This window comes from Dermochelys coriacea, chromosome 4, assembly GCF_009764565.3.
Source record: "Dermochelys coriacea isolate rDerCor1 chromosome 4, rDerCor1.pri.v4, whole genome shotgun sequence".
Lineage (NCBI taxonomy): Eukaryota > Metazoa > Chordata > Testudines > Dermochelyidae > Dermochelys > Dermochelys coriacea.
The window spans coordinates 20,230,736-20,245,797 of NC_050071.1; the positions used below are offsets into that span (position 1 = coordinate 20,230,736).

At 42.1% G+C, this 15,062-nt stretch overlaps 1 protein-coding gene across 3 annotated transcripts in view; it reads left to right on the forward strand.

Annotated features, from left to right (window-relative positions):
* Positions 1 to 15,062, forward strand: part of AFF1 (AF4/FMR2 family member 1) — a 170,482-nt gene that overhangs the window by 13,490 nt on the left and 141,930 nt on the right. The gene's annotated exons all lie outside the window — the stretch shown is intronic.

Sequence of the window (15,062 nt, forward strand, 5' to 3'; positions counted from 1 at the left end):
AGGGTGTTCTGACTTGGGAACTGAATCCTGCAGGTGCTGAGCTTATCCCTTGGAGGTGTAGGAGGCAGGGGGAAGATGATGTGTTTAGGATCACTTTAGCAAGCAAAATGTATCCATTTGTCTAATGTATTTAGATGGCTCCCATCGCAGTAGTATCTGATTACCTCACAGAGGGGTTGGGAGGATAAATGTACGAAAGGTGGAGGAGTGCTGATATCCCCATTTTACAGATGGCAAGCTCAGGCACGTAGCCCAAAGTGTCTCAGGAAGCTGGTGGTGGAGCAGGAAATCGAATCCGGGCCAGCTCCCTAACTACTAAGCCCTCTCCTAACCTCTTATCTAAAATTAATCTAGCTTTATTAATTTTTTTCATTAAAATGGCATAGATATGCAAGAAACGTCCTCTTTGTATTCAAATATCCATGGCTGAATACAATATATAACAGCATGGACAAATAAAAAAAATGACTATTTATTCGATCACTGTCCTGCATACATCTCTGCCTCATCCTGGGGTTAGATATCACAGCAAAATGAATTTGACTGCTGTTGAGTCTGCAGGGTACATTGTGTTCTGCACATGGTTGTTGTCCTGATTTTTCCAATTGAATCAAGATATTTAACACTCTTCACAGTGTGGTTTCTTACAGCTCTGGTGCCAAAGCCAACAAGGTTTGTAAACCTCTCTAAGTCAATTTTAACCATTTATGAAAGTGCATATGTTGCTTGTGGAACATCTTTAAAGTATTGGGACCCTATGAATGACAGTGAGATAATGCCAAGCAATGTGATAGGAATTCCTGATGATGGCTGCAAAGAGCCAGTGGGGTGCAGCTTGCAAGATAGTCAGGTTCATGGGTGGGTATGGGTCTTTTTTTAAAGCTGTTTTCATTGAAATATTGAAACAGTGATTGGCTATACCCCTCCAGGCCCCTCTTGCTCAGGAATATCTTTTATTTTTAACATCTGCAGAACACTTTTAAACAACTGTGTGCATTCATAAACTCTGCTGTTATTACAGTTAAAATAGTACCTCACTTATATTTTCCCCCTTTCAGGATGAGTCTCAATGTCCCTATTTTCCACTACCAGGTCTGGAGTCTTCCTCCAGCTGTGCGGGGCAGGCAAGGACACCTGATTGTTTATACAGTGCTACTCGTGGATTAGCCAACAGACATGCGCTATGGCAGAGATGTTGTCATAGGCCCCAGTTCAGCCAAGTGGTAGAACTTTTAAGTATGTGCTTAAAGCTAAACCCATTCCAAAGTGCTTTGCTGAATCAGGGCCATACATATCTTCTCCACCTCGCCCAACTTCCTTCTCACCATTTGCCAGCAGTATTGCTATCACTCACAATCCACAGCCTTTGTTGTACTTTGTTGTTGTAGCCATGTTGGTTCCAGGATATTAGAGAGAGAGAGAGAGAGAGAGAGAGAGACAAGGTGGGTGAGGTAGTATCTTTTATTGGACCAACTTCAGTTGGTGGAAGAGAGACCAGCTTTAGAACCTCACAGAGCTCTTCTTCAGGTTTGGGAAATCACAGCTAATTAGAAGTTGCAACAGATTGTTTAGCATAAGTAGTTAACACACATTTCAAGGGACCATTCCAGGTCAAGTGACTCATTAACCTCTCCAGTCATAGGGAGGAAACGGGGTTGGTGGAGGCAGGTGAGGGGGTTGTAGTGGATTATAGATCGTTTATATCCAGGGGGGATATGATAGAGGTATATAAAATCATGAGTGGTGTGGAGAATGTGAATAAGGAAAAGTAATTTACTTGTTTCCATAATATAAGAACTAGGGGCCACCAAATGAAATGAATGGGCAGCAGGTTTAAAACAAATAAAAGGAAGTTCTTCTTCACTCAGCGCACAGTCAACATGTGGAACTCCTTGCCTGAGGAGGTTCTGAAAGCTAGGACTATAACAGGGTTTAAAAGAGAACTGGATAAATCCATGGAGACTAAGTCCATTAATGGCTATTAGCCAGGATGGGTAAGGAATGATGTCCCTAGCCTCTATTTGTCAGAGTGGAGATGGATGGCCAGGAGAGAGATCACTGATCATATACTGTTAGGTTCACTCCATCCGGGGGTACTACTGGCATTGACCACTGTGGTAGGACAGGACACTGGGTGGATGGACCTTGGTACTGACCCAGTATGGCCATTCTTGGTTTTATGTCTCTATTCAGTCCATGCTGGCTTAGTGTCTAGCAAAGTTGTGAACTTCTTAAACCCAGGCTCCTCTTTGCAAGTATTCTGCAGGTTTCCTTTGGGAATGCGTCTGGCTAGGGTGATATAGGTGATCGCTTTGTGAAAGGTGTACAGCAGGTGAGGGTGTTATTTTTATCCATTTCTGAGTGAGTTCACTGGAGGCGTATTGTGCTGTGTTTCCCCAACCATAGTGTGTCAGGGCATTTGGTGCACTGTGGTTGAGATATGTCACATGTTGGAACAGGGATGTGTAGGACCCCGTGATCTTGAAAGGTGGAGGCGTATTGATCATTGTTCAAATGGAGATGTGTCTGCAGTTTTGCATCTGTTCTGGCAGAACTTGTTTCTGATGATGAGTTTGGAGAGATTGAGGGGGTTGTTTGAAGGAAGAGAGGGATCAGGAAAGATTTTTTTTTTTTGAGGACTGGGTCCTCATTGAGTATGGGTTGTGGTTGTTTGATACTCTTTATGGGTTCCAGTGTGGGCTGGTAGGTGACAATTAAGGGTGTGTGGTTGGAGGAGGTTTTATTTCTGTATTGAAGCAGGTTCTCTTATAATGCGATCCACTAGAGAAGTAGAGTGTCATTTGTTTTTTTTGAAGGCAGTTTTGAGTGTGTTAAGGTGCATCTCCTCTGAACATATTGTGTGGTATCCGAGTGCCTGGCTGTAGATAACAGATTTCTTGGTGTATTTGGGGTGGTTACTGGATCTATGAAGATTGCTGTGATGGGCGGTAGATTTCTCTTGAACATGGCTGTCTGTAGAGTTTCATTGTTGTAGCTGATCATGGGGTCCAGGCAGTTGGTACTAGTATGGGAGTGTTTGAGAGAGAGTTTAATGGACAAGGGGTGGTGGTGGTTGAAGTTGCACTGGAAATCTGAGAGAGTTTGTCCTCTGTGCAGAGGATGAAAAGATCATGGATGTATCTCAGGTATATCATTGGTTTTGTGGTGCATTTGTCCAGAAATTATTCATCGTGGCCCATGAAGAGATTGGCTTATTAAGAGCCATCCTACTACCCATGGCTGCTCCCATGGTTTGGACAAAGTCTTTGTTGAATGTAAAATTTGTTATATGTGAGGATGAAATGGATGAGTTTGGCGATGTATTTGGGGTGGATATCTGCGGGTGGTCCATTGTTTTGTAAATATTTGAGGCAGGCAGCTATGCTGTCATTGTGAGGGATATTGGTGTACAGAAGGGGTGGCTAAACTTACAGACCCTTCGAGCCACATGTGATACTCTTCAGAAGTTCGAGAGCCGGGAGTGCCTGCTGGCACTTGGAACTTCAGCCCCACAGCAAGGGGATCTTCAGAGCTTCAGCCCCACAGGAGCTCCAAGCCCCAGCATGCATTCCTCACGGGGCTGAAGCCCCATCACCCAGCTGCCGGGAGAAGCTCCTAGCTTCTTCCCACCCAGTCTGGAAGGCGGAGAATGGGGGGAGGGTTATGGGGGGTTCTACTAGCCACACTTTAACTGTAAAAGAGCCACATGTGGCTCACAAGCCATGGCTTTGGCCACCTATGCCTTATAGGGAAGTGACATCCACGGTGGCAAGGATGGTGTTTTGAGGGAGGTTTTTAATGTTTCAGAGTTTGTGGAGGAATGAATGAACTTCCACAGGAAAATAAGACAAAAACACCCTGTCACCTATGGGTGAACGCTTTTCACAAAATGATCACTTTATATCTGACCTATTCCTCCTCATCTTCAAGGAAACCCCCACAATACTTTCAAAAGACAAGCTTGGGAGCTTAAATTCATAATTTTGCTCGATGCTAAAAATAATGGACTGAATAGAGACACTAGATTTATGGTTCATTATAACAATCTATAACCCACTAACAACTCCCTTCCCCACCTCAGCTGTCCCCTCTTACTCCCTCCCACCGCACCCCACCCCCCATGACGGAGAAGGGTCACTTCACATTGAATGGTGGCTTAAAATATATGTTAACTACTTAAGATAAACAATCTGTTTCACCTGGTATTTTTCACTGTGACATTTTGAGGCTGGGCACACTACAGACCTACATCCCTTTAGTTTCCCAGCCCTGAATAACTCTTTGAAAGCTCAAAAATGTTTCTCTCTCTCCAATAGAAGTTGATCCAATAAAAGATATTACCTCACCCACCTTGTTGCTCTAATCCACAGCCTTATTTACTTAGTTAAACTGGGTTTTCATGTCTACTTGCGCTCTTGGGTTTCAGTGCATTGCAGTTGTACCTTGAGGAAGCAGGATTGTGGGATTTACAGATTTAGGGCATGTCTTCAATAGCAACGTTAAAGTGCTGCTGTAGCAGTGCTTTAACGCGGCTGTGTAGTCACGGCACGAGACAGGGCTGGGAGAGAGCTATCCCAGTGTGATTTAAAAAAAAAAAAAAAAAAACCGCTCCATGAGGGGAAAGGTTTTTCCACACCCCTGAGCGAGAAAGTTGCAGCGCTGTAAAGTGCCAGAATAGACGAGCCCTTATTTTCTGTATCTGGGATGCTATCTAGTATAAGGTTCTGTGACTTCCTATCCTCCTTCCCACACTTAGAATAGCAATGGAAGGGTGTGTGCCTCCTGCTAAAACCTGTGGCATGGGGAATATGAATTTACCTAGCAACTTAGTAGTGTGTAATTGTCTCTTTGTTCTTTGGAAGGAGAAGCACTGAGAGGACTCTGGAAGGATCCCAGTATTGTGATTAAAGGGCTGAATCTACTGTAAAGAGAAGGTGTAAAATGATAAAATGGGCCTTCATTTCAGCATGTCGGGATCACTGCTTAAGTCCTGAATTTTGTGTCCCCTGACTGGGCACACAGGAGCAACAAGTCACAGACAATACTTTGGATTCTAATTGTGTGGGGTTTGTGCCTTCAGCATCAGAAAAATATTAATTCAGTTAAGAAAGAATCGGCCTCTGAGTGAAAGCAGGAGGGAGTGTGATGGGCTGCTTGGCGATGCCACTGGGGGAAATACAGGGTGAGACCCCATTTTGCTGAGAAATTATTGGTGCTTTTGAGGAGTGCAGCTTGGCATAATATTGGATGCATATGGAAGGCTAACTCATTGCTTTGAAAAGGTCATTCACTGACCTGGTGCCAAGAACCCCTTGGCAAATGAAAAAGGCTACTGCATGTCCGCTTCAGCTACTTGGAAACACAAACATCATGTGTCTGACCCTTTTCACCTCAGAGTGAAAAGGAATCGCCAGTGGTGGTACAGTGGCAATTCTTGTAAACAGAGCTGGGAAAAGCCCTTTTAATTAAGACAGCACTGACTCTTCAGAAGTGAGAATGAGGGTGTGGGTATGTAGTGTTGTGTGTGGTTTTTTTTTTAAACCCATTGCATTATTAATCCTTAAGTAAATGCAATGTTTGGAAAAATTGGTAGGTGCATGTTTTTGACCTACTTTTTCTGTGTATAAACAAATATTCTCTTACTGTGAATGTGTTATCAAAAGGTTACCTATGCACTTTATCTCATGAGTATTTAATAAAATGGATGACACTCCTTCCTCTAACTAGGGACATGGGCTGGAGTCTTTCTCTCTTCTTTCCTTAAAATGAGGGGATGCTTTTAAATTTAAATAATCTGACCAGTGGTGTAACAAGGTGTAAATTGGTGTAAAGGGCCTTGGTGCAAGAATAAGTTAGGGCTCCCCTTCATGATTCTCCCACACACCTCCAATCCAGCCCCACCATTTTCCTAGCTCTGCTCCAGCTCCACCTAATTCTGCTCCAGGTCTTCACCCCAGCTCTGATCTAGTTCCCCAGCACTCTCTCCCCAGTTCTCCCCACTCCCCTGCCCCAGGCAAAGTGGACAATACTTTTACCTTGCACTTAGTCTTCTGGAGGGGAGTGCGTCTCCTGTCTCTGGGGCCTCCCACATATGCCTGGGTGCTACAGTACCCTCTATGCCTCTTCCATGTGTCTGTGACTAAGTGGGAATTTTTCGTAATATTTTTTGTCATGTCTATGTGTGCCTCAGTTTCCCCCTATACTTTGCTTGGCTACCTGGTAGGGAGGAAAAGGATTGCTTGCTCTTCCGGCAGGCTAAGATACATAGGTTTGTCTCACCTAGCTGTCTGTGGGGATGAAATGGGTCATTAAAAAAGGACTGGCCAAGGTGGACCCGTATCAGTGGAAAATCTCGGAAGATGGTGGAAGGACATTGAAACATTGCCAACAACCCAGAGAGGGGGAGTATTTCCCTGCCTCTCAGCAGGGAAGCTGAACAGAGACCCCAGCTCGAGAATGAAGGGAACTGGGAGGTTTAAAGTGGGGGAGTAAATGTCAACTCTGGAAGAAGCAGGAGCTCTCACCCAGGAACTGACGAAGAAAGGGGAGAGAAACTCAGACCCTGAAAATGGAGGGTTCACTCCAGCTTGGCTGGTGAATTGCTCTGGTTTGACCAGAATGAATGATGCTTTAACCTTTGTCTCTATGCTAACTGAAGGACTTCTGGTGCTATGTTCCAACTGAATATCAATAAACCTTCCTGTTTTGAAGACACCGCTTGAGCGTCACTGCAAATGCCGGGTGCTGTGCATTAGTCCCTGAAGGGTGTAGAAATCTCTGACCAAGAGTCTGTCTCAGTTGGACATGTTGATTTACAGCTAAAAAGAACCTTTTACGCAATTTGGTAGATCTTTTTGTTACCTATATACATTTATTTAAAAAATTATATAGGATAATAATTTCAGATTTGTATTAATTGTACACTTTTAATATGTTAGGAAATGGTGAATGATGTATTTCTTCTTTACTAGATAATTAACTTTTTGCTCATGATTTGAGTGAAGCTGCTTCAGGATCATAGAAGACATGGGTTGGAAGAGACCTCAGGAGGCCATCTAGTCCAACCCCCCTGCTCAAAGCAGGACCAACCCCAACTAAATCGTCCCAGCCAGGGCTTTGTCAAGCCGTTAAAAACCTCTAAGAGTGGAGATTCTACGAACCTCCCTACGTAACGCATTCCAGTGCTTCACCACCCTCCTTGTGAAATAGTTTTTCCTAATATCCAACCTAGACCTCCTCCACTGCAACTTGAGACCATTGCTCCTTGTTCTGTCATCCTCCACCACTGAGAACAGCCTACCTCCATCCTTTTTGGAACCCCCCCTTCAGGTAGTTGAAGGCTGCTATCAAATTCCCCCTCACTCTTCTCTTCTGCAGACTAAATAAGCCCAGTTCCCTCAGCCTCTCCTTACAAGTCAGTGAAGACCCAGGCAAAAAAAGCATTGAGGACTTCAGCTTTTTCCACATAGTCTGTCACTAGGTTGCCTCCCCTTTTCAGTAAGAGTCCCACACTTTTCCTGACGTCCTTCTTGTTGCTTCATACTTGTTGCTCACATACCTGTAGAAACACTTCTTGTTACCTTTCGCATCCCTTGCTAGCTGCAGCTCCAGTTGTGCTTTGGCCTTCCTGATGGTAACTGGAATTTAATTAAATACACAACAGCATATAAAAATCATTTGTATTAAATAAAAGAACCTGAAATGTTTTGCATACATAAACTTCTTATATAAAAACATGCACATTTACAACTAAATTATAATTATATAACTAAATATAATTTTATATTTTGGGCTTAAAATATTTTGTATTAAATTCAGATTTGAAATTTAAACAGGCTTATTTTTAAAAAAGAAACAATCATTTAAATAAAATTTTAAAAATATATTTAAAACTGATTTCAATTAAGAAAATTTGTATCCACTCTGATGCACTATGATGCAGTCTTTTAACTATGTGATCATATATCTTTTCCACAGAACACTGCCTCATTCAGTGCACAGGGTGGATGGTGCTCACTTAATGAGCAACTGTTCAATATTTTGTGTTCTCCTCATTGTTGAGTGTGTGGCCCCATGCCTTATTTACTGCACGTGTTTCAAACCCTGCTCTGAAGATAGAATTATTAATTGTTTCATGGGCTCTTCTGTGCGGCTCATTGTTATACTATCTGAGTACTTCACAAACAGGAACTCATTTTCACAATACCCCTGTGAGGTGAAGGGGTGGTGCTATTATCCTTATTTTACAGATGAAGAGCAGAGGCAGAGAGATGGTCAAAAGTTTCCACTAATTTTGGATGCCATGTCTCAATTTTGAGACAACTAGGACCTGATTTTTCAGAGTACTTAGCATTGTATAGCAGTTTATATGTTCCAAGCACTGATCCTGTTGACTTCCTTTCCATCTGTAAGTGTTCAGCACTCTTGCAAATCAGACCCTAGTGTATCAAATCAGGCACCCAAAAAGTGTGGAGAACACAAATAGGGACCACGTGTAAAAAGTTTAGTTTAAGGGACTTGCCCAGCATCTCACAGGATTTCTGTAGCAGAGGCAGGGATAGAACCCAGTTTTCAAGGGCAGTGTTCAACAGGACACTAGTTGTTTTTCTGGGTTTTTTTTTTTGGGTGTTTTAATTTTTTTTTCCTGCCATTCCCTGCCTTGTTCACCACACACCTTCCATCTTATGCAAAAATTAGGCAAGTATCTTACAGATAATAGTCTCCTTTCCTAAACAGCTGTGATTCATCCCTATAGCAGGTCCATCTTGTGCACTGAATGAGGCAGACATCCTGTGGAAAAACAGTGCGTAATCATGTAATTAAAGGCTGTACCATAATGCAAATGCACAAAGAGGCTAAATTAAGGTTGCACAGCCAACCTTCATTGGGGCGTTTCCTAACTTTTGAGTGCTTGACTAGAGTGCTGAATAGTATTCTTTATGCATAAAAAACGATGTTAAATTTCCTTGGTTTTTATAAGGAGAAAGCAAAAACAGAAATCAAATTATATGGCTTTATATTGACACCAACATGAGTCTTCATCAGAGTTGGAATCTTAAGATCTATCACACGGACATCTGTCACTTGCACTGTTGGAGCGCTGATAGCAGTAGTAGGTTGTCATCCTCTGTATGGCCCAGCACTAGAGAGAGACTGTTTGTCAGTGGGTTTCTCGCATACTTGCCAACAGTAGAGGAATGACAAACTCGGAAATCATTGGTTCCATTCTAGACTCTGGAGGGGAATGTCCTCTGGTGGGCACAGGCTGTTGTGCCCATTCCTCCTCCCTCCTCAGCTTGACCTCTTCTGCTGCATCCCTTTCAACCTTCTCCTCCCAGTCCCAGTCTTCTTGCCCTGTCAGTCCCAGTTCTCCTTTCCCCTGCTTCTTGCCCAGTTTTTCTTTGTCCCCCTCCTCACATTTGCTTTCTCTGTCCCCAGTGGCTCCCAGTCTCCCTCCTTGGGCTCATCATCTATCTCCTTTCCTCTGACCCCACAACTCCTTGTCCCAGTCTCTTCAACCAACTACTTGTGGTTCTCCGCTTGCACCTTGTCTCCTTGTCAGGTTTGTCCCACCCCCTTCCTTCCTCCTCTTTGGTTCTCAGTCTTTGGCATGTGCGCTGCTGTCATGTCTGTTTCTGGCTCCCCAGTCCCAGTTTCCCCCTCTTCAGGGCCCTTGTTTTAATATACACCCTCCCCTGCCCTGTGACGCTCACCAGGGTTGTGAGGAACTTCAACAATTGCCTTTAGTGTGAGGCAGCCTTGTCTGTGTCTGCTGTGGATCAACTCCCTGAAAACAGCCTCTGGTACCACAAGCAGTCCTTCCAGGCCTCCCTAGAGTTTGCTCTCAGGCAAACATCAATCCCCCTAGTCCTCAGAGCCTTCCCTGAAGTGTCCAGCCCCTTATCCGCTGGACACTCACAGAATTACCAGGCCCACTGTTCCTAAAGAAACAGAAAACACCGGCTTGTAAGATTCAGCTCAGGATCAGCACTGAGCTATATTTATAGTGAAACAAGGATAAGTTTATTGTCAAAGAATAATAGAAATTTCATAGGATTGAAAGGGGCCTCGAGGTCACTTAAGTGATAGTAAGTAAGAATATTGGAAACAAATGGTTACATATAAAACAAAATCATAACATGCTTTCTAGAGACTAAACTTAACTAACAGGTTAAGTCTCCCGTCTAAAGAAGTTTCATCTCACTGAAGTTCTCCCCAGTGTTTTTAGCCAAGCCTGGCTGAGATGCTTTTTTCATGAAGCAAAACTACTGTGCTTTTACTTCCTCCATGAAGAGTGCCTGGGTGTCTTGTCTGCCTCCCAACCCTTTGAAGTGCATCTCCAGATAAGGTTCTCTCCCCTTCTGTTTTTCTGTTCCTGTTAGGTTCTGTGTGAAGTTCTGAGGATCCTTTATTTGCATTCAGCTCAGACTTGTGATAAGCCCATTGTGAAGGAGACAATTTACATGTAAATGGATGAATAAACATCTGTCTGACACAAAACCTGCTTTTCACGTTTGCTGGTGATCAGCACCTTGATACAAAGACTCTTAAGAACATGTATTCAGTATATGTATAAAGAAAAGGAGTACTTGTGGCACCTTAGAGACTAACAAATTTAAAATTCCTTAGTCTCTAAGGTGCCACAAGTACTCCTTTTCTTTTTGCGAATACAGACTAACACGGCTGCTACTCTGAAACCTGTCAGTATATGTATGTAACGCCTTACTTGATATCTGTATGTACATTTCACAATGATCTTGATGTCCAGTGTGACACCTGTTTCTGTTTGAGACCACATGACATTCTTTGGTGAACTAAAAGAAAAGGAAAGGAGTACTTGTGGCACCTTAGAGACTAACACATTTATTAGAGCATAAGCTTTCGTGAGCTACAGCTCACTTCATCGGATGCATCCTCTGAAACCTGTCATTTGGTGAACTAGAATATACACACCAAACTCATGAGATTCCAATAGCCCCACCCCACCCCCCCGCTTTCCCTTTTGCCAGTTGGCATCAAGAAATTCTTGATTCACAGTCTCCCAGGTCTGGTTCCTGTCCCCTCTGCATTTGAAGCAGGACACTTCCTCCTGCCTGGGCCAAGAGTAGAAGAGAGACAGCCTCCCAGCTTTCGGTTTCAGTGCCTTAACCTAGCACAGCCCAAAGCTCAGTCATGGGCTAAAGCATGCCTAGTGCAGACAGAATCTACTTAGCTACGAAAGAGAACTTAGCTACTAAAAATCCAGCAAGACTCTACTGAGCAGATGGCAATTTTTCCGAGGCATATAACTTGGCCTAATTGGGTAGATTTTCATAGGGATGGCAAAAGACATATCCCGGACGCAAAGGCCAACCCCCCGGCCAAATTTTAACACCTTGGTCCAGAGCATGGGTGCAACAGACCTTCACAAAGATGTCACCGGAATTTTTAACATGGGTAAAATTTATTTTTTCCTACCTTTGTTCCCAAGAATGTCTGTACTGTTTGGGCTGAAAAACTTTTAAAAAATCAGCCTGAGGCAAACATGGGACATAGCTAAAGTCTGATCAACTTTTATAAGCAATCGAAAAGAGTGTCTTATAATGGGAAATGACTGGTCAGCAGCCCCATTTACGGTATATGTATTCTTCTCCCCTCACCTTTTGTATGGCACTTGACTTTTTAGACTGTAAGCTTTTATGTGCAGGGATGGTAAAGAATAAATAATTTTTAAAACAGGAAAAGTGCATTGCTTGGTTGGAAGTTATTGGATGTTTATAGCCAGGAAAGAGGGTGATTCCCATTGGTCTCTTCCCTGCTCTGTTTCCATTATGCAAATTGCTTCCAACATGGGAAGTTCTCATGTGGCCTGGAGAATGAAAACATAAACAACAAATAATTTTCTTTACCTAATTACATCAGTATGTCAGACGTTTATTTATATTTTCTTTCCAGGAGAAGAATTCAGTGAAGTATAAAACAAACCTGGTTTCAGAGTAGCAGCCGTGTTAGTCTGTATTCGATGCATCCGATGAAGTGAGCTGTAGCTCACGAAAGCTTATGCTCTAATAAATTTGTTAGTCTCTAAGGTGCCACAAGTACTCCTTTTCTTAAAACAAACCTGGTAATATTTTTTTTAATTGCTTGTGAGTGTTCTTGAAATTAACTGATAACAAAAAGGATTTAATAGTGTTTTTAAAAATGATTACAATATGTCCGTTTGTTATATTAACATTTTGGCCATTGATTGCCAGAGGGGTTTAGACTAGATGACCATCTTGGCAGGGTGTTAGACTAGATGACGGTTGCAGTTTCTTCTAACCCTATGATTCTATGAAATACAATGCCTGATTCAAGTTTAAAAAAATATAAATTCCTTTTCAAATATTTAAGCATTTTATATAGTATGCAGCGTTGCTGTCCTTCAAATCTATAAATGCAACTAAACATAACATGTTTCATTGTACAGACCTTTAAATGCCTTGATATCAAAGAATGTTAGTGTATGCATATCAATATACAGAAAAGGCATGTAGAGTACTTAAGATTGGAAGAAAATATCTTAATTCTTTCACACAGATCTATGGAGAAGGGTGCTGCTTGTTAGCCTACAGGTTTGCCTAGAATTTTAAAAAAATATATAATTTGAGTCAATGTGAGTGCTCGTTTTAAAAAAAAAAAAAAAAAAAAAAAAAAAGGAAATAATGGCGCTGGTTTCAACTATGAGCAGAGTAGCTAGGTATTGTGAAAAATGGCCTATATCGCTTTGCCCGTGTTCTTTCAATCTGAACTGGATCACCCATGTTTTTCCAGTCCTGGGCCTCTCTTGAGCAGATTTGAAATAGATCCGAAGGAAAGGAAGCTGATCACATAATTTAGTGATATTCTCTCAATCTCTCCCCTCCCTCCCCCAAAAAATGTTTGGTACACATCCCCACGTATGTACTGGAAAATAAATGGTCTCTGGTTCTCTGTTTAATTAGGAGATCTGGCTTTTAATTAAAGCTGGCCGGGTTGTTTCTGCTTGTCTGTTGTGTAGTCATGTTGAGCCACTGTTTGTTTCCTTGAAGAGAAGGATGGTTTTGTGTTTAAAGTAGTTTGAGTTGTAAACTGGCATGTTTTAATCCCAACACTGCCACAAAATAGCTGTGTGACAGACATTAGTCTAGGTTTAAGAGTAGCAGCCGTGTTAGTGTGTATTCGCAAAAAGAAAAGGAGTACTTGTGGCATCTTGGAGACGAACAAATTTATTTGAGCATAAGCTTTCGTGAGCTACAGCTCACTTCATCAGATGCATTTGGTGGAAAATACAGAGGCTGAAAATAGACATTAGTCTACTTGCTTAACAACTTTGTGCCGCAGTTTTACCCATTTGTAAAATGGGGATAGTTCACTAACTTCCAAGCAGGTAGTGGGACTTAATTCAGGAGTAAAGCTTTTTGTAATCCTTGGATGGAAGCCACTACAAAAGAGTGCAATAAAGGATTCCCTATAGCCTTTAATTAGCCAGAAAAGAAAGGTTTGTATCGCTTCCATGGGTATTAGCAGACATACTTTGCTTACAATTAGAAGTCCTATTTCATAATTATTTGAGGGCTATATCTTACAGCTAGGCTACTGGAAAATTATTTGGTATTTTTTAGCATAGGGGAGAAAGCCCAAGACAATTTTCAAATCTTCGTAACAAAAGATTTGCAGGCTGCCGTGACTAAAAATACAGCTGGTTGGTAAATTTTGACTGATAATAAGTTCATTATTATTTAATGATATTGTGACAATCCTAAATGTGAACTGAAATGATATAAAAATAAATACAAAAGATCCTAAATCATTAAACGTAAACCACCAACTTGAAATCTACACCTACCCCAGCCTACCACATTTCCTTTAAAAAAAAAAAAAATTCTTTTCTTTGCAAAAAAAAAAAAAAGATGCATGCAAAGAGATGAAACTGAATGTGTACACACAGCTTTCAAATGTGCAAGTAAACTGAAAATGGTAGATTTCCACCCCCAATTTCTTTTCCTGTTGAAGATCTCAGGTGTTATTTGTAACTGTAAGCCCTGAGGGCAGAGCATATCTTTGGAAAAACCCTACCATACTTTGGGCATTACTGCATTCTAAATAACAATAATAGTGTGTTTGTTTGATCAGCATTTTTGGGTTATATTTAAAAACAAAAGTTCCTTTCACTGGTTAAGCAACTTCTGTTCCCAAATTCCAAATTTTTTTGTCCTCCACATCTTTTCTCAAGGGAGAGGGATGAATTGGTGGGGGATGAGTGATGGGTAAACTTGAATGTGGATGTGGGGTTTCTTTTGTTGCCCTAATGGAAATAATTGTATTGACGCCGAAGGCTGGGTGCATTTGGAAAGTTATGAAGTTGAATAAAGCAATGTGGAGGATTGTGAACAGGGGTCCTGAGTCCTTACGCTGGCTCTGCTTAACTGACTTATTGTGTGGCCTTGGGCAATATACCTTGCCTTTCTACCACATCCCCAAGTTAGAAATAGGAAAACTAAGGCTATGTCTACACTAGCACTTGTCAGTCAGGGTGTGAAAAAAACCACCCCCTTGATCGACAGAAGTTTCACCGACAAATGCGCCAGTGTGGACATAGCCTTAGTTTCCCTACTCCTCTCCTGCCAAAATAGCTTCCGCCATTCATTGGGGGTGGTTTAGTTATGCTGACGGGAGATTTCTCTCCTGTTAGCATAGAGCAGTTACACAGGAGATATTACAGCAGTGCAGCTGTACTGCTGTAAAGTCTGTAGTGTAGATGTAGCCTAATACTACTTACCTCACTGGGGAATTGTGTGGGGTTAAGTAGTTAATGTGTCTACAATGCTTGGAGCAAATAAAGTGCTGTAAATGACTAAGTATGATGAAACATGTACCTAACCATCACATTAGCTGCTGGCCTTCATGGCTCTGGCTGGGGAAGAAGTTTTATTTCTTTCCCAGCTGAAGAGCTGCCAAGGCTCAGTGGAGTATTTCACTGGTAAACAGTGTGGCCTCATGGATAGAGCCTTGCGCGGGGACTCATGAGACCTGGGTTTTGTTCCTGATTTTGAACTGGCCTG